Source organism: Polistes dominula, unplaced genomic scaffold (genome assembly GCF_049000335.1).
Source record: "Polistes dominula isolate Pdom_NZ unplaced genomic scaffold, Pdom_raw_medaka contig_269, whole genome shotgun sequence".
Taxonomy (NCBI): domain Eukaryota; kingdom Metazoa; phylum Arthropoda; class Insecta; order Hymenoptera; family Vespidae; genus Polistes; species Polistes dominula.
This window is the reverse complement of record NW_028300869.1, coordinates 630588-649009: the sequence shown is the minus strand read 5'-3', so window position 1 is coordinate 649009 and position 18422 is coordinate 630588. Positions and strand designations below refer to the sequence as shown.

Sequence of the window (18422 nt, the reverse complement as noted above, 5' to 3'; positions counted from 1 at the left end):
CTTACTAAGGTATTAAGATTGAATGTGATCGTTTATATGGTAGTATGACATTAGATCAAAGTGATTATATTAACTCGTTGGCAAGGAGATACAATATTTTAAATGCGAAGCTTTATTGTACTCCAATGGAACAAAATTTAAGTTTGGAGCCGGCACAGGCAGCATCAAGTAATTTAAAATATAGAAACTTAATTAAAGCATTATTATATATTGGTTCGGGAACAAGATTAGATGTGAGTTATAGTGTAAATTATCTAAATAGATTTCAAAATGCATATGATGAGACTCACTATAGATATACTTTAAGGGTATTAAAATACTTATATTTAACAAGGGATCTCAAGTTAACTTATAAGAGAAACATAAATGATGATATAATGAATTGTTTTGTTGATGCTGACTGGGCGGAAGATAAAAGTGATAGAAAATCTACTACGGGATATGTAATATGAATATATGGAAAAGTAGTATACTGGAAATCTAAGAAGCAGGGAAGTGTAACTAAATCATCAACAGCTGCTAAATATGTAGCATTATTAGAATCTGTAAGCGAGATTAAAGTTATTAAAAATTTATTAAAAGATTTCAGGGTTGATACTAAAAACCCGATAAATATTTACGAGAATAACTCTGGAACGATCGCGATAGAAAAATTGGGAAATCTTACAATAAATTCGAAATATATAGAGGTTAACTATTACTTTGTAAATGAATGTTATGAACAGGGAATAATAGAAATTGTAAAGGAAGAATAGGAAGAAAATATTGCCGATATTTTAACTAATGCGTTAGCACGAAATAAGTTTGAAAAATTCAGAAAAAAACTTGGAATTATTTAGGTGATTGTTAAGCAAAAATTTAAGGAGGTATGTTGGAATATTAGTCAAAAGATAATTTTATGCTTATTGTTTCCAGTGTCTGTTACGTCTATCGGTATTCCGGTGTGCCTTACTCTGCGGTACTGGGAATGCTGATGTAATCAGGGTTACTGAGAATCCTGACGGAAATGTGTCAGCGACTTTGTTGTGTGTATGGGATATATAGGCTGCAGGGTGTCGGCAGCAGCCAGTCGTATGGTATAATGTAACATAAGTAGATTGCTTGGAGTGTAACCGGCGCGTGATAAAGAATGTAACCGTAATTATGTGTAACCATTATTAAATAATAAAACTCTTTTAAAACCATTTTTCCACCCCTTTTTTATTAACAATTATATTTAAGATTCAGATCGTGACTAGTCACACTTTCATAAATTTCTCGGTAAGATATCAGAAATATTTGATAAATGGTTAGCTCATAAACGTGTAGTTTTTATGATTGTATATGATCAAAAACTACAGTGGTTACTTAGTTGTCCACAACTTTGGAATAATGATTGGTACTTTACAAGAAAATAAAAAATAGTCGATAAGGTGGAAGTGAGCATCCCTTTCTTTACGATTATTAAGCGCATTGACGATGAGAGAATAATTTTCCATGTCTTTGTGAATCGTTACAAAACGTACCATCATTTTATATCAACAAAATATACATATAATATATATATACATATATAATTATATATGAATTATTATATAATATGTAAGAGAGTATATTATTATAGTATATATATAGGCCACAATATACTGTGGTTTTTTTTTTTTTTTTTATAAAATGTTTTTTTTTAATATATATCTAAATTATTATTTAGAAATTATAATAACACACAAAGTAATACCACACATAACAATACATAAAATACATAATAAACGAAAAAAAATACAAAAAGTAATATACAATGTATAAATATGTGTATACTTTGTTGTATATCTCTTTGACTTTTTCTTAATACTTTCACTGATGAAATTAAAAGAAACAATTCTAGTAAGAGAAGAAAATTTGATTTAATCGAATCATAAGGATGAAAATTAATCGTGTTGACTTTTTTAGGAAACTAATATGATATTTTCCGTTAATCAGTTATTAACATACATGTTCGATTACTATGAACAAAAAGATGAGATTATAAAAATAATTTTTTTTTTTAATTGATTGTAAATTGAACAAAAAATATTTCAACTTTTTGAATACTTCTTAATATCTTTTTTAACATAAGAAATCATTAAATTATATTATTAAACCTTTGCATTGTTATTAGCGCCATTTGTTTTCAGTGCAGCTAAAAAACAGTTATAAAAGTGTCGCTTGTGTTCAATGACTAGAATCTGTGATTTAAATTTATTATTTTATAATATATAATATATGTTAAGAATAGCGTAAGAATAGCGTAAGAATAGCGTATATACAGGACGTTATGTCTTCTCACTCTAACTTCCGCTACTCCTTATCCCTACTTCTTCTGCGGGCCGTAAAATCGCATATTTTGTACAGGGCGCTTGTACGCCTACGATCTATTTGTATCCGATCTAGCTCTGGGCTAGATGTGCAGTACATTCCTTTTCACTGTTTCTTATAATAAATATTACATTATATTTTTCTATCATAGCTCTGCGTTATTATTTGTCAGTTTGTCATTTTTAGTTACACAACTTACAAAGAACTGACCACTATTTCAACTATCGGAATTTCTTTATTTCGACTATCCGTGTTTTTTTTTCCTTTATTCTTTCGTCGCCAAACCGCTTAATACTCTCCTACATGTATATATGTATACGTATATTTTTTTTATACGTGTTTATTAGACTAGAAATATATTTTGTTCAATATCAACGCATGCTTTCTTTTTAGTCGATTATTATCACCTTAGTAAATAATCGATACTTACCTTTTTGTCTTCAGGTGAAATCTTTTTTCAAATCTTTCAGATTTACTAAAAGGATAATATTTCAAAAAAAAAAAAAAACAAAAAAAAATAGTTTGACAAAATGAAAAGAAAAGAAAAGAAAAGAAAAGAAAATTTTTCTCTAACGTATATATTTACATGTATATACATCCAAGAATATAAAATTTACATAGTTTATGTACATATATAATATAAAAAGATACAAAGTAAGAGAAAAATGATAAAACAAAGAAGATGAAAATAAAAAATGAGAAGATAAAAAAGATGAACGCGCGATGAATAAGAATAAGTAGTAAGTACTAAAAATGATTTTTTCGTCCGAGCTAATCCAATTGCACCTGATAATCTTCGGAATAATTAATCAAAGTAATTATTCATAATCTGTGAGTAGAGCATCTATTTCCTTGATAATATCATCAGAGGAAATATCAATAATATTGGATAATTCGTCTTCGTTAATGTTTTGCAAACTATCATAGAAAAACTGGCTATCTTTTGAATCTTTCATAGTAGTGTCTATTAACATGGATTTTGCTTGTTCATTTTTAACATAATTATTATATGCTTTAAGCTCGTCCTCGATTATCATTCTTTTCTCGTTCATACTGCTATCGCATAAAGGTACCTGAACTTCTTTTGTTTTATTATTGGAATCATCTCTCATGTTAAGTCTGACGTCAAAATTTGAGTCAAAGTTAAGACTCGAAGTTAAATTTTGTTTAATCCTTTCATTGACTGCACCAATCTCGTTCATTTTTTTATTGTCAATTAAGACAGACGTTTGATCAGACGTTAACAACAAATAGTTATCGTTTATAATCGTAGGAATTGTTGTAGGAATATTACTTTCCTGTTGTTCCTTGAAAATGATGTATTTGTTAGTTGCGATATTATTGAGATTTCTCTTTGCTGATCTTCGTAATCTTAAAGGTGGTACTTTGGTCAGACTTTCGGTATTATTGTTATTTAATTTAGCTTTAACCCTACGTTTATTTTCATCAGATTCTGTCGTTCCTTTATCCGTTCCTAAGACTCCCTTAACGCCTTGATTGTTAACGGATGTTAACGTAACGTTGGATGTTCGAAGGATATTCGAAGTTAAGTTGTTTGTTTTAGTAGAATTTGCCGAGAGATCATTGGTTGGAGCAGTTGAAGAAGTCTTTTCATCGAACAATTTGGACAAATTAGATTTAACGTTTTCTAACAATTTAACGTCTTTCTCCATTGTTTTCAATTTCTTGCGTCTACGTATTTCCTCCAATGATAAAATACCAAAGTTCAATTCATCGGTAATATTATCTTTCTTTTTATCGTTATTATTAAGCTTCATTCTTTTCTTCTGTGGCATCATAGATTCGTCTTCCTCGACGTTATTATATTGTAAATTTTTAATCTTGACCGTTCCGACGATTGTTATATCAGCTCGAGTTTTTCTTCCAATATCTCGAGTTGGTACAATACGTTTGTTTATTTTTGTTTTATTATAAGCAACCTTGCGATATCGATATTGAATTTGCTCATCATAGTTGTAATAAGCCGAAATTTCCGCTTGTATCTTCTCAAGCCTGATCATATCGTAGGTATTGCGGTAGTTCATCCTTTGCTTTGGTTGAGTCTTTACTGGCGAGGGTATGCTCTCATTGTCCGAATCTGAAATAAAGAATATTAAAGAACAATAATGTTAAAGTACTTGAAAATTCAATTGTTAACAATGGACCGCGTAGTTTCGCTTTTTTTTCCCTAACAGCCACTACAATATGTAGGACTTATATGACTTCTAGATGATCTCTGATCTATTTATATTATTTACTTTTTAAATATATAAAAATAAAAATTTGTTTTTCTAATTTGTTTGTTAGTCACGTAACGAGACATACAATAAAGAATAAATATATAAATATATAATAACTTTATAATAAAGAAATACTATTTAAATTAATTACTTTATAATAATAAAAACATTATAGTTAAAAAAATAAGAATAAGTTTATAAAAAGAAAGTGGATAAAGATTTACCAGAAGAATGAGAATGTAAAAATGAGATGTCGATAAGTTAACGCTTGATGACAAAAATAAGGTATCAAGTTCTCTACTGATGTTTGTTTGTACATTTAGATTAATTTTTTTTTATAGTAATGTTACTAGGAATTCTAAGTCTATTAGAAACGTTGTTCAGAATTTGTAGATTGTTTAAAATGCTGATGCGTTTTCTAAATGCATTCAGGAGATTCAAATTTGTCAGTCTGCAGGCTGGATGGAAGGGTGAGGGTAGCCGGTGTATTATAATATACATTGAAAGATAAATGTAAAGACTCATACCTTCTCCTAATTTGATGATAAGAGGAGCGATGGCTGGTTTAGCTATGGTACTGCCAATTTTTCTTCTGTTTCGAACGGACTCAGTCTCATCTGTAAAAGTTAATTTATATTTTCAAAATAAACTTAATCCACATTAATAACCTATAAAAATAATAAGTACCATCAATATTTTTAAGACATTAAACTCACCTGGACGATTTACACAATCCTGATTTATGTGCTTTGTCGTAATATCAGTTGCTATGACTGGATTAATCGGATTATGTATAGTTCGAACATTCTTGTGAAAAAAAGAACAATGCGTTTTCCTGCATCCACTTGGTTGCGTCTCCCAATAGCATGGAATTAATTTACGGTTTTTCTAATTATCAAACAAAAACAAAAAATTAATAATATTCTATATGGGGTATAAAAGTACTACTTTCTACGTACGATTAACACGTTGATTGCTTAGCTTAGATAGTTCTCAAGATAATCTTCGTCATGCCCACGCGCGTTGCTATACTCTACTACACAACAATGCCGGTGTATAATTATACTGTATCAATAGTTATTTTCCCGTCGGATGCATTATCAAATTTTTTGGATTTATCTTATGTACGGGACTTGTAAGAGAAAATCCTATATCTAATTATTGGTCGAAAAGCAAAGTGTATAATTTTTATTAAGCACGTAATATTATGTCATGAAGCAGATTTGAACTACTACTTAGTAATTTTAATTTTTATGATAATATGTCCATAATATGTCCCTGAGAATCGATTTAGAAAAATACTTCCAATACGTGTCGACAAACTTTAGAAAAAATATCAAGAAACATGCATACCTGGGGAAAACATTGTCATCAATGTAAAGTCATATTAAATGGTTCATGGCGCGGAGGACCAATATTAATACAATATATACCGAATATAGCACATAAATACGAGAACAAATTATTTAAATTATGCTCAAGCGAAGAGATAAGCTATATATGGCTGACATGGCAGTCAACGTGTTAATGAAACAATTAAAATTTTAAAATAATATATGCTTACATTCAATTCCATATGTTTAAAGCTACAACGTTCGTTATGGCAATTTCCCTGCTGCCAATCGGAGCACATTGTTTCGCAACCCAAAGCAGATGGTTCATGTCTAAAAGGACAGAGTTCACCCTGAAAAATACAAAATAATATGAAATAAATGAAAAAGCTAAATAATTCCTAAATAATAATATATATTGTATATCCCTTATTTATAATCCGTATATATATAGTTATACGGCTAAAGAAAAGTTGTTATTATTTGAAGAAGGGAAATGGACGTGAAAACAAACACTACGTTAACTAACAAAGGATTGCTGACAGTGGTGTTCACACGATAGAGGATGGGAAGAGAACACATAGAATTGGTTTTTTGTTCCATGGTATAGTAATACGAAAATTAGAATTGCATTGTATGTTCTCTGGAAAAAAAATCCACCATTTTGAACAGTAACAGAATGGTACTCATAGAATAAACTACGAATCGTTAAGCATTCCTAGTTACAGAATTTATTTGAGAATAAATGAAAGAATCGTAATAAAGGATCTTACGTTAATTTTATGGTATAAAATAAACTCGAGAATTAATAACAACAATTAAGTTAGAATTTGGAAACAGAAATAATTAGTTTTCTAGTTGAAGTGCGACTTTGAAAAAAAAAAAACAAAAAAAAAAAGAAAAAAAACGTTATCAAAATAAACAATTAAATGTAACTATAGTTTAGACATTAAAATCTTGTATTAGTTATTTTAGACTTTCATTTATTTTTTTCAATCCCAAACAAGCTTTGAGGGTCGATGTATTATAGGAATAATGATTCGAGCGATGTTTTGAAGTGATCGGATCTGGATTGGAGATGACATCGGAAATGCCTGAAACAAGAAGGAAGTCGACTACGTACGACGAATAGGATTTTTATATTTGATATAATGGGTCCGATTCGGCGGAATGTTTGGCAAAGAAAGTTAAACCTTGGAGTCCCAGGGCATAACATAAATTTAGGATGGCATGTGATAAAAAGAATATATTGAATCAAAAGTGCATCAGAAACAATTGGAAATATGAGAACAAGCATACTAATGTAAGATGAAGTAATTTACATATGCAGAACGACAATATCGTAAATTATCCCCCCCCCCACCGAACGTACGTAAACGACGACATAGAAGAAATTTTAGTTAGTTCTGATAGAAAGAATGAAGAGTACAAGCGAAAATTCGATACGGAACTTGTCAGAAAGTATCTTTCAAAATAGGGTCTAAAAAAAAAAAAAAAAAAAAAAAAAAAAAAAAAAATGAACACAAGAGGAACTCTTAGCTATTATTGATTCACTACAAAAAAAACAAAATAATCTATTAATCTAATGTTAGTTCTAGCTCTCAAGGAAGCAAATTAGGGAAATCAAGAATTACGATTTCAATGTTATCGGATGGAAATTTTGGCAATTTCCCCCCAAGTTTCCCGCCCTTCGATATTACGAATATAATATCACTACTGTCGATTTTTGAACCCCCATAATGGAGAGCTAAAAAAAACCACCGGAGCGCCCTTTGACCATCATGGCGTTGCCCTATTACTACTTGTTCATCCGTTATTTATGTTTCCCATAAATTGCACGTTTCGTGCAAATTGAACAGTTTTAACGTATCTTATTTTTAATAATAAAGACTAAAATGTTATTGTTGAAAGTAAAGAAGTTTATTATTGCATGCAAATACAAATAAAATAACATTTTTTAAAGTTTTTTTTACTTTTCACTTATGTATTTTGTAAATAACTATCATAACTACATAAACGTAAGATTTTTTAAAATTTGGCTATAAACAGTAAATTATTTATTTAATAAATTTCAATTCTTTATCGTTTTTATTGATTTTGACAATTTAATTTACAATTTAATTTTGACAATTTTTTTTGTAATTAGTATAGAAAAGTAGACATATATTTTATTTTGAGCTTATACAACTTGTGCATCTGCAAACAATTCTCTGAATAATATCATTCTACGATCTCTATCATTATTATTATTTTGATATTGTTCTTCATAACCATGTTACTCTAAATTTATCCCTACATGTATTGGAGAGGATGAGGTGAGGTCTCCAACAGTGCGTAGATCAGTATCGTAAAACAAGAGTAAGCCGTTTAGGTATGCCAGGTCAGATATAAGTCTTTATTGTTTCTTTCTACAGTCAATTACTTTCTTTCGTCTAGTCGCTTTCTAAGTCGGATTCGAACTGAACGTCGTACGGCAAACTCCGGCCCGGGGAGATCGGGCCCCCGGCGCGGTGCCAGTCTCGGACGACCGCGGCGCTGCTGAGCGCGCATCGCCACATGTATATTATCCTCTTCAAAGTTATCAAAATTATCATGTTAATCGATGCAATATTTATGCAAAATACATGCTGCTGTAACAAGCTCCGATACAAATGATAATTCTCTGTACATAGTATAGAATTTAATTGGTCGAAAACGGCTTTTTAATAGTCCAAAAACATTTTCAACTAACATTCGTGTAGATGATTGTAAATAATTAAATACTTTTTGTTGAGGAATTAAGTGATCATTATCTTGAAATGATGGAACAAGCAATGATAGCGATGGATATGCAGAATCTCAATTAAAAAAGTATTATTTGGAAATACGTTTTCATTATTATTGTGAGATTCTTCATATAAAGGTGATCTTCGTAAAACTCGAACATCATGTAAAGATCCTGGCTCACCACAATAAATATTAGTAAACTTCTTACTAGAATCAACTACTGCTTGAAAATTTATAGAGAAATATTTTTTCCGATTACAATAATATGCAGTAATAATTACTGCATCCTCAGAAGGCTTTGCAATCCTTATATGTGTACTACAATCGATTGCCCCTAAGATATTTAATATATTTTTGTGTGTGTAAAAACCTTCACATGTATTGATTATTACATGATTAGTCTAAAGCCAATTGATAACATCATCTAATTTCGTTAGAATCCTAGTTATGACAAGGCGAATAACTCGGAATATTGATGAAATTGAAACATCAAATTTATTCGATATAGTCTGCAATGGTTCAGTATTTGCAATAAACCTCAAAAATATTAAAAAGCTTATTTCAACGCTTGTAGGTATCATCCCAAAAGAATTTTTGAGAATAAAAGTCGATGTTTCAAGTTCATCTACAAAAAAAGGTTTCAGTAATATATTATATAGTATTGTGACGTCCCAGAAGGGGATGTCAACGAACAAGAACAATTTCAAAGATAATTTCTTTTGACTCGGTCACGCCACCGGCGTTTACTCGGTCAAAGGAAGATGTGGCCTTTTTTGGGTCAATCTGTAAAGCCAGACTTTACCCGGGATCTGGGCTAAAAGAGAGAGTAACCCACCAAACGAGTAAATGATAGTGTTTTACCCGATGTTACTATTGCTTTAAGATGTTTAAGATTTCCTGGAAGATGGCCCTTCCTTGGTCGTTTGATCGTCAGACCCCTGAAGCTGCTCGGGTTCCGTAGTGCTAGCGCCGTGTAGGTAGGCAACAGGATTGGTGTATGATGAGGAAATTAATTCAACTTTGCACAAACACTTCCAATTTTACGAAAATAACAGTATATTACTAAATAAAGTTAAAATTACACAAGATCTTTATTAACAGTAAAGCAAAATAAAGTACTAATATGGCTAAGTTAGAAGTTAAGTTTAGTCGCGAAGAGTAAGTAAACGATAGATGCTGTAAATCGCTAACAAAGTAAAGGCTAATTTTAATGCGAACTCTACTGCGGAATATGGTAGACTGCCGGCAGGGAAGAACACAGTTTTTCCCGTCAGGCCCAATCCGAAAGGGTGGGAACACCTCCCACTTGCGCAAAATACCTCCCTCACTACCCACTTTCATTCGGTAAACTGCAAATTTTGGGATATTACATGCTGCTGACTACGATTCCTCGAAATGGAAAAATATCAGTTTCTATCGACTGTGGATTATGTTAATTTAGAAAAATATCGTTTTTCGTCTAAACAGATATCAGTTACGGTTACCCGTAGATTTTACAAAAAGTCACGCGCGTTCTATCTTTGAAGCGTGATCTCAACTATAATCAGCAAGAAAGTGGATACTGTAGGACTGCAAAAGTCTACCCTTTACTTACTTTTTCACGATCATGAACGACAATGGATCCTTGCCATCACATTTACGTGTGATCAACTAATGCCAATATCGATGGTCGTTCATGAAAGTGGTTATAAGACAAAATTAGGAGTACAATTTTACAAGGTACGAATATAGCTAAATAGTAATCGACTAACGACTTACAAATAGGACACTCGCATAATTGGCGCAGCAAAGTTCGAAATTAGTCGTCACTGGGACGTGACAGTATAAATAGTTAAAACTCAAAAATATGAATTCTTAAAATACGAACTTATCAGATGATATGCAGTGATGATTCGCGATAATCGAAAATTTTCTTTAAATTCAGCATCCGTCCAAGACTTTACTACATTGAGATAATTTTCTATTCTTTGCTTTCGACAAGCTGTTATCAAATATTCTATCAATGGCTTAAATAACTCATCTGTTTCATTTTCATAAATATTTTCAATCAATATATCATTTAATAATGAACTAATTGATTGACTTAAACTGGAAGTACTAGATAAATCATCATCATCACTATCATCTGGGTAAGGTGATTCAATAAAAAAGTATATAATTCTTTTAAAACTCATTTAAAAAAATACTCAAAACATAAAAAAATGTTATAGAAATAATCAAAATCCAAATTACTTATAATATCCGTAAATTGTTTTCGACCAATTATTATTTTATACCACTTTATTTATACAATTATGAGGCTGCTAGGTCTATGTATATATTTTTTATTCAACAGTAAACTTAGCGCACTCTGCTGGTGCACTTAAAACTAATTTACGTTCCAATTAAGCATTAGCACGATACGATACTGTGCGTCACTGAGTCGCATTATGCTGTGTAATTGGAAAACTACCATTTAATACAATATTTTTCACATAAACTGAAAATTGCCAAAACCTGTAATCATATGCATGATCGACTTTTACGTTAAAGTTTAAATTGCTGTAATTACTTATTCGTTTTTTTGATACTGTTTTGCCTACTGCTAACATGAAAAATGTCGATACCGTCGAATAAACAATTTCCATTTTCAAATTCTCTTAATTCGTGTCGTATAAGTAGACGTTTCTATGTACTTCTAAACTGAAAGGCATTCCGATTATTATTGAACCCACCGCAGCTACGAATAACTCTAAAAAAGGTCTCTAAGTAATCTTGTGATAGCTTGTAAGTCAATAAATAATCAAAACCTAATTTTTTCAATTGATAAAATAGTGGGAATATATTATTTAGGCATATAATCATACCAATGAAGCCTGTTTTTCGATTAGTTTGTATAATTTTTTTATTATCGACGGCTTGTAAACAATTAATATATTCTTCAAATTTTTTCGCTGCATTTTTTAACTTGTCAATGTTTGCATCATTTAGTGGAACATTCATGGTGTCTTTGGCGAATTTATTTTTACAATTTAACATGTCACTCATGTCATTAAATGTGTTCTGACCAAAGGACTCTTCAATGAAAATTCCTCTGATCATTGATTGTATGCTATGAAGTGGAGAATAAGGGATTAGGTTAAGGTGTAAAATAAAACACGTGATTGAGCCAAACAAAGAAACAATGCTTTTTTTATTGGCTCGTCAGGGAAAAAGCCTTGCGGCATAAAAACCCTGGATGTTGTTTAATTATAAAAATGAGAGTCTACCACGTGGTATTACCACGCGGGAAAATACCGTCAATATAAAATGTATATAATGGAAAGATCTCACCTCTCGCTCGCTTCGCTTACGTTCCTTAACTAATTTAACTTAACTCCTTTGATTTCGATGTATATTCACAGGCTTCCGATAATAGACTGTAAGAATGTTCTTTTTTACTGGCCCAGCAGGGTGTACCGACTGGGAGTGAGAAGTGGGGAGGCGAGAGGTGGGGGTAACTAGAGGGGCGCTTCGGTAGTTACGAGTAGTTGATCGATGCTCACAATGAGTATCGATCGAGAGTTTTAATCGATGGAGGTGGATGCGCGCGAATTTTGAATACTGTTAATTACCGTATGATCCTTTCGGATCGTACATACTCCCCCCGTTGAGAGTGTAACGATCAATGATATTCCTAATACATGTGTTGTGTTGTGCGCTTGTTATCATCGATTTACAATACTTTCGACCTAGGTCATTGAATCAGTTAAGTATATCGCTAGTTGTATAAGTTATTGAACATGTTCATTTGATTGCTTATGATATAACGCTGGACGTATTCGCTGAATCACTCAGCGTATCTCTGCTGACTTGGTCAGCATTCTCGGTTAATCGCTGGCCAGGCGACCTTCTCGTACGTACAAGGAAATAGTTGTGTCTTAAAGACAATATAAAAATAAGAATGGTTTAACAATGGACCAATAGTTGTCGCGTTGTGCTTGACAATTCTATGAACCGTCTTCACGGTCATCTCGTGTGTAGTTGAATTTTGTCAATGAGCATGACGGTTGTATTCCTCTGATTTTATGCTGGGGTTGGGTTTATTTCTAGCGTTTTTTTTTTTGGAATGTGTTTCCATGAAGACAATCGATTAGCTGGAGTCTTAATATGATTCTCCTTCGACAATGTCGTAAACGTTCCTTTAATCTAAAAGAAATGCTCAGGCGTTAGTATGGTTGCGTCATTTAAATCTGACGAAATAAGGCTTAACGGGCGTTAATTTAAAATAGCTTCGATTTCGATAATGAAGGTGGTCTACTTCTTCATATGCGAAAAGCAGTTCGCCCACGTTTCGTCTAAAATGATGTTTGAAAGATTTGACTGCAATTTCCCCCAGACCTCTGAAATAAGGTAACAGGGAATGATTGAAAGATCATGAGATTTTACAATCTACAGCGAAATCATGGATCTTCGCCTTATACTCGTCCGACTCGAGCAAGGCATACAGTTTCTTTAACTGGTTATTAGCCCGGACGAAGTTGGTTCCATTATCAGAATAAACGTGAGTTGGAATAGTTTTCGACTTACAAACCGCTGGAAAGCGGCCAAAAAGGCATCTGTAGTCAGATCGCTGACTAGTTCGATGTGTACAGTCTGGATGGTCATGCAGAGGAAGATGCACCCGTATATTTTAACGCGACCTTTATTACGGTACTTCTTTTCTTTCGCGTAGATTGGACCGAAGAAATCTACTCCGACGTGGGAGAACGCAGTTGCTTCCTGCACTCGCGGGCTTGGTGAATTCCCCATTTTATACTGGATGCCGGATGCACGGAATCGAATGCCATGTACGCAATGACATACGATTCTTCGCACTTGATTCTTACCGTCGAGGAGTCAAAAACGTTGTCGAAGGGCATAGAGGGTAGTCTGTATACCGGCGTGAAAGTTTTGTTCATGGAGCTTTCGGATGAGATCGGTGACGTGGTGATGTGAGGGTAATAATACCTGATATTTTTCGTGGAAACTTAAATTTGCGTTCCGCACTCGACCCCCCCCCCCACTAAAATTAAACCTTCTTCGTCAAGAATCGGATTTAACGCAGCGAGCCTTGCGCTCTTGACTCCCCCGCTGTTTTCACCTTTCTCTTTCGGCGTGACATTGTAATTCTTGCACGATTTTAAAAAACGCGTTGTTCCGTTTCTGTTATTTCTGCGGTAGACAATTCTCCCTTATATGAGTTAGTTTTAAGCCATCGTCAGCATCGAGTTACAATTTTTAATAATCACGTGTAACTAGAGAATCGCTGAAATATGCTTCTTGATTCAATTCACGTCGTTAATACCGATAATCTCTTTACGTCCGGCAATTAGAAAAATTCCCTTTCTATGCATCGTTCTTTTAGGAAATCGCGCGGAAGCATTATCGGATCGTACAAAATATTTTATAAAATATAGCAGTAGTCTGAGATTTCGCAAACACTTGTTGTACCTCGTCATTATCGATTTTTTTTTAAAAAAGTAGAGAACAGTATACACTGTTACTCAATGTTTGTATCGCCAGTTTTACATTCATTTTGAAATTGTAATAATTGATAAATTTATTTGTTAATTTATTGGCCAATCTCAAGCCTTCTTTCGTCAGTAATTTCAATAATTTTTTTATATAACGCCAGGCTATTTCTTAACTAATTTGATCAAATAGCACAAATCGTAAAATATATAACATGTTTCGTTGGAGAATGGATTAGTAAAATAAGTTTGAAAACTTGGGCCATATATTAAATTAGCACCTAAGCAATCACACATATTAATGTTTAAGGCAGCTCCATCAAACGTTATTGAATAAACTGTACAATCAATTTCATGCAATTCTTTCGACGCTAACTTTATTAGATTCGCTCTTTACTTACTATCAAATAAACGAAATAAAAAATACTCTATCGGGACCTTCCAACTATCATTCAAGGAAACAGCCATAAAGACTATGCTTTGGTTGAGTAAAAATGCAGAGTCATCGCGAAACTCCGGATCTCAGGAGAAAATTCTCCTTTAAGGGGTTATACCTAGTTACGAGGCTCAAAAAAGACGACTTTTTATGAATTTTTTGTAGAAACAGTTTTCAGTTATCTATTACAAGTGATGGTAATTCAAATAGATCCTTCTTTTAAGAATACAATAGCGCGTCGATCATGAAAAAAAATATTGATGTGCATCGCTCCTGCAGATGACCTCCCGAAGGACCTCCAAAAAAAAGTGTTTGACGGTGTGCACCATTTCAGCAGTTTGGATTACTTGAAATCAAAAAATCTAGTAAATTCTTTTAAAGTATAGATTATTGCAGGTATTAAACGGAAGGAATAATAAAAATTTTGATTTTTGACAAAATGGCGTCTATTTGAAAAAATCTTTCGTCTTTGACTAAAGTTTTCGCTCCAAATTGATAAAAAAATATATAGTAATAAGTTTAAAAAATTTTTTTTTCTTTCCGCTTAATACCTTAGAGCTTATCTAAGAAGATTGTTTAAAAATTGGAGACCTATCTGATAAGTCATTTCTGAGAAATCGTGTTCACCGACTTTGAAACAACGTTTTGAAAAAAACGCGTTAAAAGTTTCAGAAGTAGTTTACACATAGTTAAAAAATTTTTTTTTAATTTACATAGTATCATCTATTGCAGAGCAATAAGAGAGACCTTTCGCTGTATCGGTAGCTTTTAATAAGTCCTGCTGGTGTTGTCATCGAGCAATTTTTCCTTCTCGCGTGCTCCCATGCGCTCTCGCGTCGGAGATCATCACACGCTCTGCGTCCTCTTTTTCGACATAAACATGAGCTGCGGTGACTAATGAAAGTTCTAATGCACTCATAAAACACAATAATGATTTTGAACCTTTATTAAACATTCCAGCTACAATGTAAGCCGCTATTTCAACAACTTTAGAGTTACATGGGAAAATTTTTGGAGTTATTTTCCATATTAACTGATTATAACTGTAAGATTTATTTAAGTTTAAAATATATGTATGTATTATAATAGAACAAATGTTTAATTATTAAGGTTTAATATAGTAATAAAGAGATAGAAAAGGAAAGTAAGTAACAATAGTTAGAAATCTTAAGTACACTCGTATTACACTCTTTCACTCACAAATAGTCGCACCGAATCAAGAAGGCGAAGATCGCATTCTTCGCCGCGCTTATATACTCATTCACCCCACCAATGGTCCCAATCACTTCCGTCAATCATTCTCGAAATCTCCAGACTATTCCCGACCGATTAAACAAAAGACCTTTTCCCGATTTCCGGTTCGGGAATATTCGAGAGACTTCGGGGTGCACGCTCGCTTTTCTTTCTTACTAGCCACACTCATATTCATACTGCTGCATGCACTCACACTTATACCCATATCGCTGCGCGCACTCACACTCATATCCATATCGCTGCGCGCACTCACACTTATACCCATATCGCTGCGTGCACTCACACTTATACCGATATCGCTGCATACTCTTACACATCTTTCATATTCATCAATTGTTTTCACGCACACCATACACTCGCACTCTTCGTCTTTCTCTCACTCTCACATAACTCTCATTATTGTTTTGTGTAAATCCACCAACACACCTTTTCCATAATTTTACGTTGCTAAGGTCTTCATAAATTGGATATATAGCTTCAGCAACATTAGCTGGAAAAGTTGGATAATCATGGGACAAACAATACATAAAGAGACGTGATATAGAATATCGGAATGTTATTTCTTTTTATGGTATCGTACGTTATTAGATATAAATTAGATTTTTAGTTAGAAAAACTTATCACATTCTGCATTTCAAAAAAAAAAATTTTTTTTGGTAAATAGACAATATTTTTATATTTTATTATTTTCGGTAAATAAATGATAGGCCCTTTGGAATTTCTTAATATTTTGGGAAACAATACGTTGTGTCTGTTACCTATCGTATTTCATGATATTTTATTTCATTAGCTTATAGTAGGATCTGTTTTAAAGAAATTAAATATTAAAAAAAAATAACAAGTTTATTGTCTACAAAATATTTGGTACTGAACAGAACTGAACGCACGACCTTACACTCTGACGTGGCCTTACAATTTCAGTTATATCACCGAAAATATTTATCGGATTGGCTTCAAATTTTCAGAGAATCAACTTAAATATATGTACATTTCGAAAATGCCAAAATATCGATTTTTTATAAATTCTAACTAGGTATAACCCCTTGACTTTAACCGTGGATAAAGCCTCATTGTTACCGGTTGATATAGTCTGTAAAACATAAATATTTCAATTTCAGTTTTATAGTTTTTGTATTGAATATAAGTACAATTACAAAAGTCAAAATAATCTTGCTACCCATAGTTACACTTTAGCATCTCCAGTTCAATTAGTCACCATGTTTTTCTTTTTAAATGTTCAACGATTTTTTCTAACGAACATATTCGTTTCTGTAACTTGCAATTTTTTTCCCTTAGCGCCTTGATCATTTTTGATTTCTTTTTATCAGTATTACGAACGAAACTTAAAATTCTTTTAGTTCGTCTCGGTGTTTTAAAGTCAGGTGTTCTGATGTCATAAATATACCGCGGTTCAAAGACTCTTCTCTTCGGCGTAGTTTACCAGCTTACTTTAGCTGCAAAAAGATAATTTTTTTTGAATGAATAAGACATGAAATCAAGAACATTGAATGATCATTACATTGTAATTATTATTACGTCGTTTTTTTATTATACTTACATTGTGCAAAGATATAATATATTTTACTGTCTAGTTTAGCATTTGTAATAACCAAACGACGTCGTTTTATAACATCATTAAACAGTTCGGGAGCTAAAAGATTTTATAATATTATAGTCATTTACAAAAAATGCTTTGTGTGCATATGTAGAAATCGTAAGAATATTAATACTCACATTTATTTTCTTCGTTGAATGCATGTAAAGGTAATGATAATTCTTGCACATCTTTTGTTTCAAGTACATCATGAAATGTTCCAACATTAGCAATTGCATCATGAACATTATTCATCACGGTTTCAATTGAATTAACATGAACAATTACATTGCCAGATGTGTTAACATTTACTACTACATTATTTGATTCACTGACATTTTCAATCGCACAGATCATGTTGAATGTATCATTTGGTACTTACGTATTAACACCACCGCAGCAAAAATTCCGCTAATGCGCCAACAAAGAGCAATCTTGTTGTTCGCACACAACAACCTTGTTGTTAGCACACAGTAACCGTTAGGGTTGCGTCAGGGTTTCGTCAGGGTTTCATTAGGGTCCTCCTCGAAGGTCTACCACCTTGTCGTGGTGAGGAGGCTTAGGTGCTTCCGCGGCCTTTGTGAGGGATTATTCCTTCACTCTGGCGGGGAGCACTGACCAAGAGTAGACCAAGGTAGCGGTCATCATTGTCCTGTGGTCCAGGCAGGACAATGCTCTGGCTCAAGGTTCCGCCCTTGCCTTCGCTAGGCATGCTTAACACTCACTCCTTTTGCTGAGTGTAGCATGATCCTGAACCCTTGTTCCTTTCCTCGTAATAGCTCATCCCCTCCTCTCCTACTCTCAACTTTGGAGTCTGACTCCATCCTATATCAAACATGAATATGGAAGTGAAAAATATGATTAAAAAACGGAGCGGGAGGGATACCCGATCCACGGCGGCTTTAGGGGGTGGTCTGACAGGCCCCCGGTCGTCGTCAGCCTACGACTGTCATGAGTTTGAGGCAGGCAACCCGGCCTCAACTCTGGAAAAGGCGA

At 33.0% G+C, this 18422-nt stretch overlaps 1 pseudogene; it reads right to left on the bottom strand.

The window, feature by feature from the left end:
• Positions 1 to 2950: 2950 nt before the first annotated feature.
• On the bottom strand, positions 2951 to 17783 carry LOC149033725 (uncharacterized; annotated as a pseudogene).
• Positions 17784 to 18422: the final 639 nt, after the last annotated feature.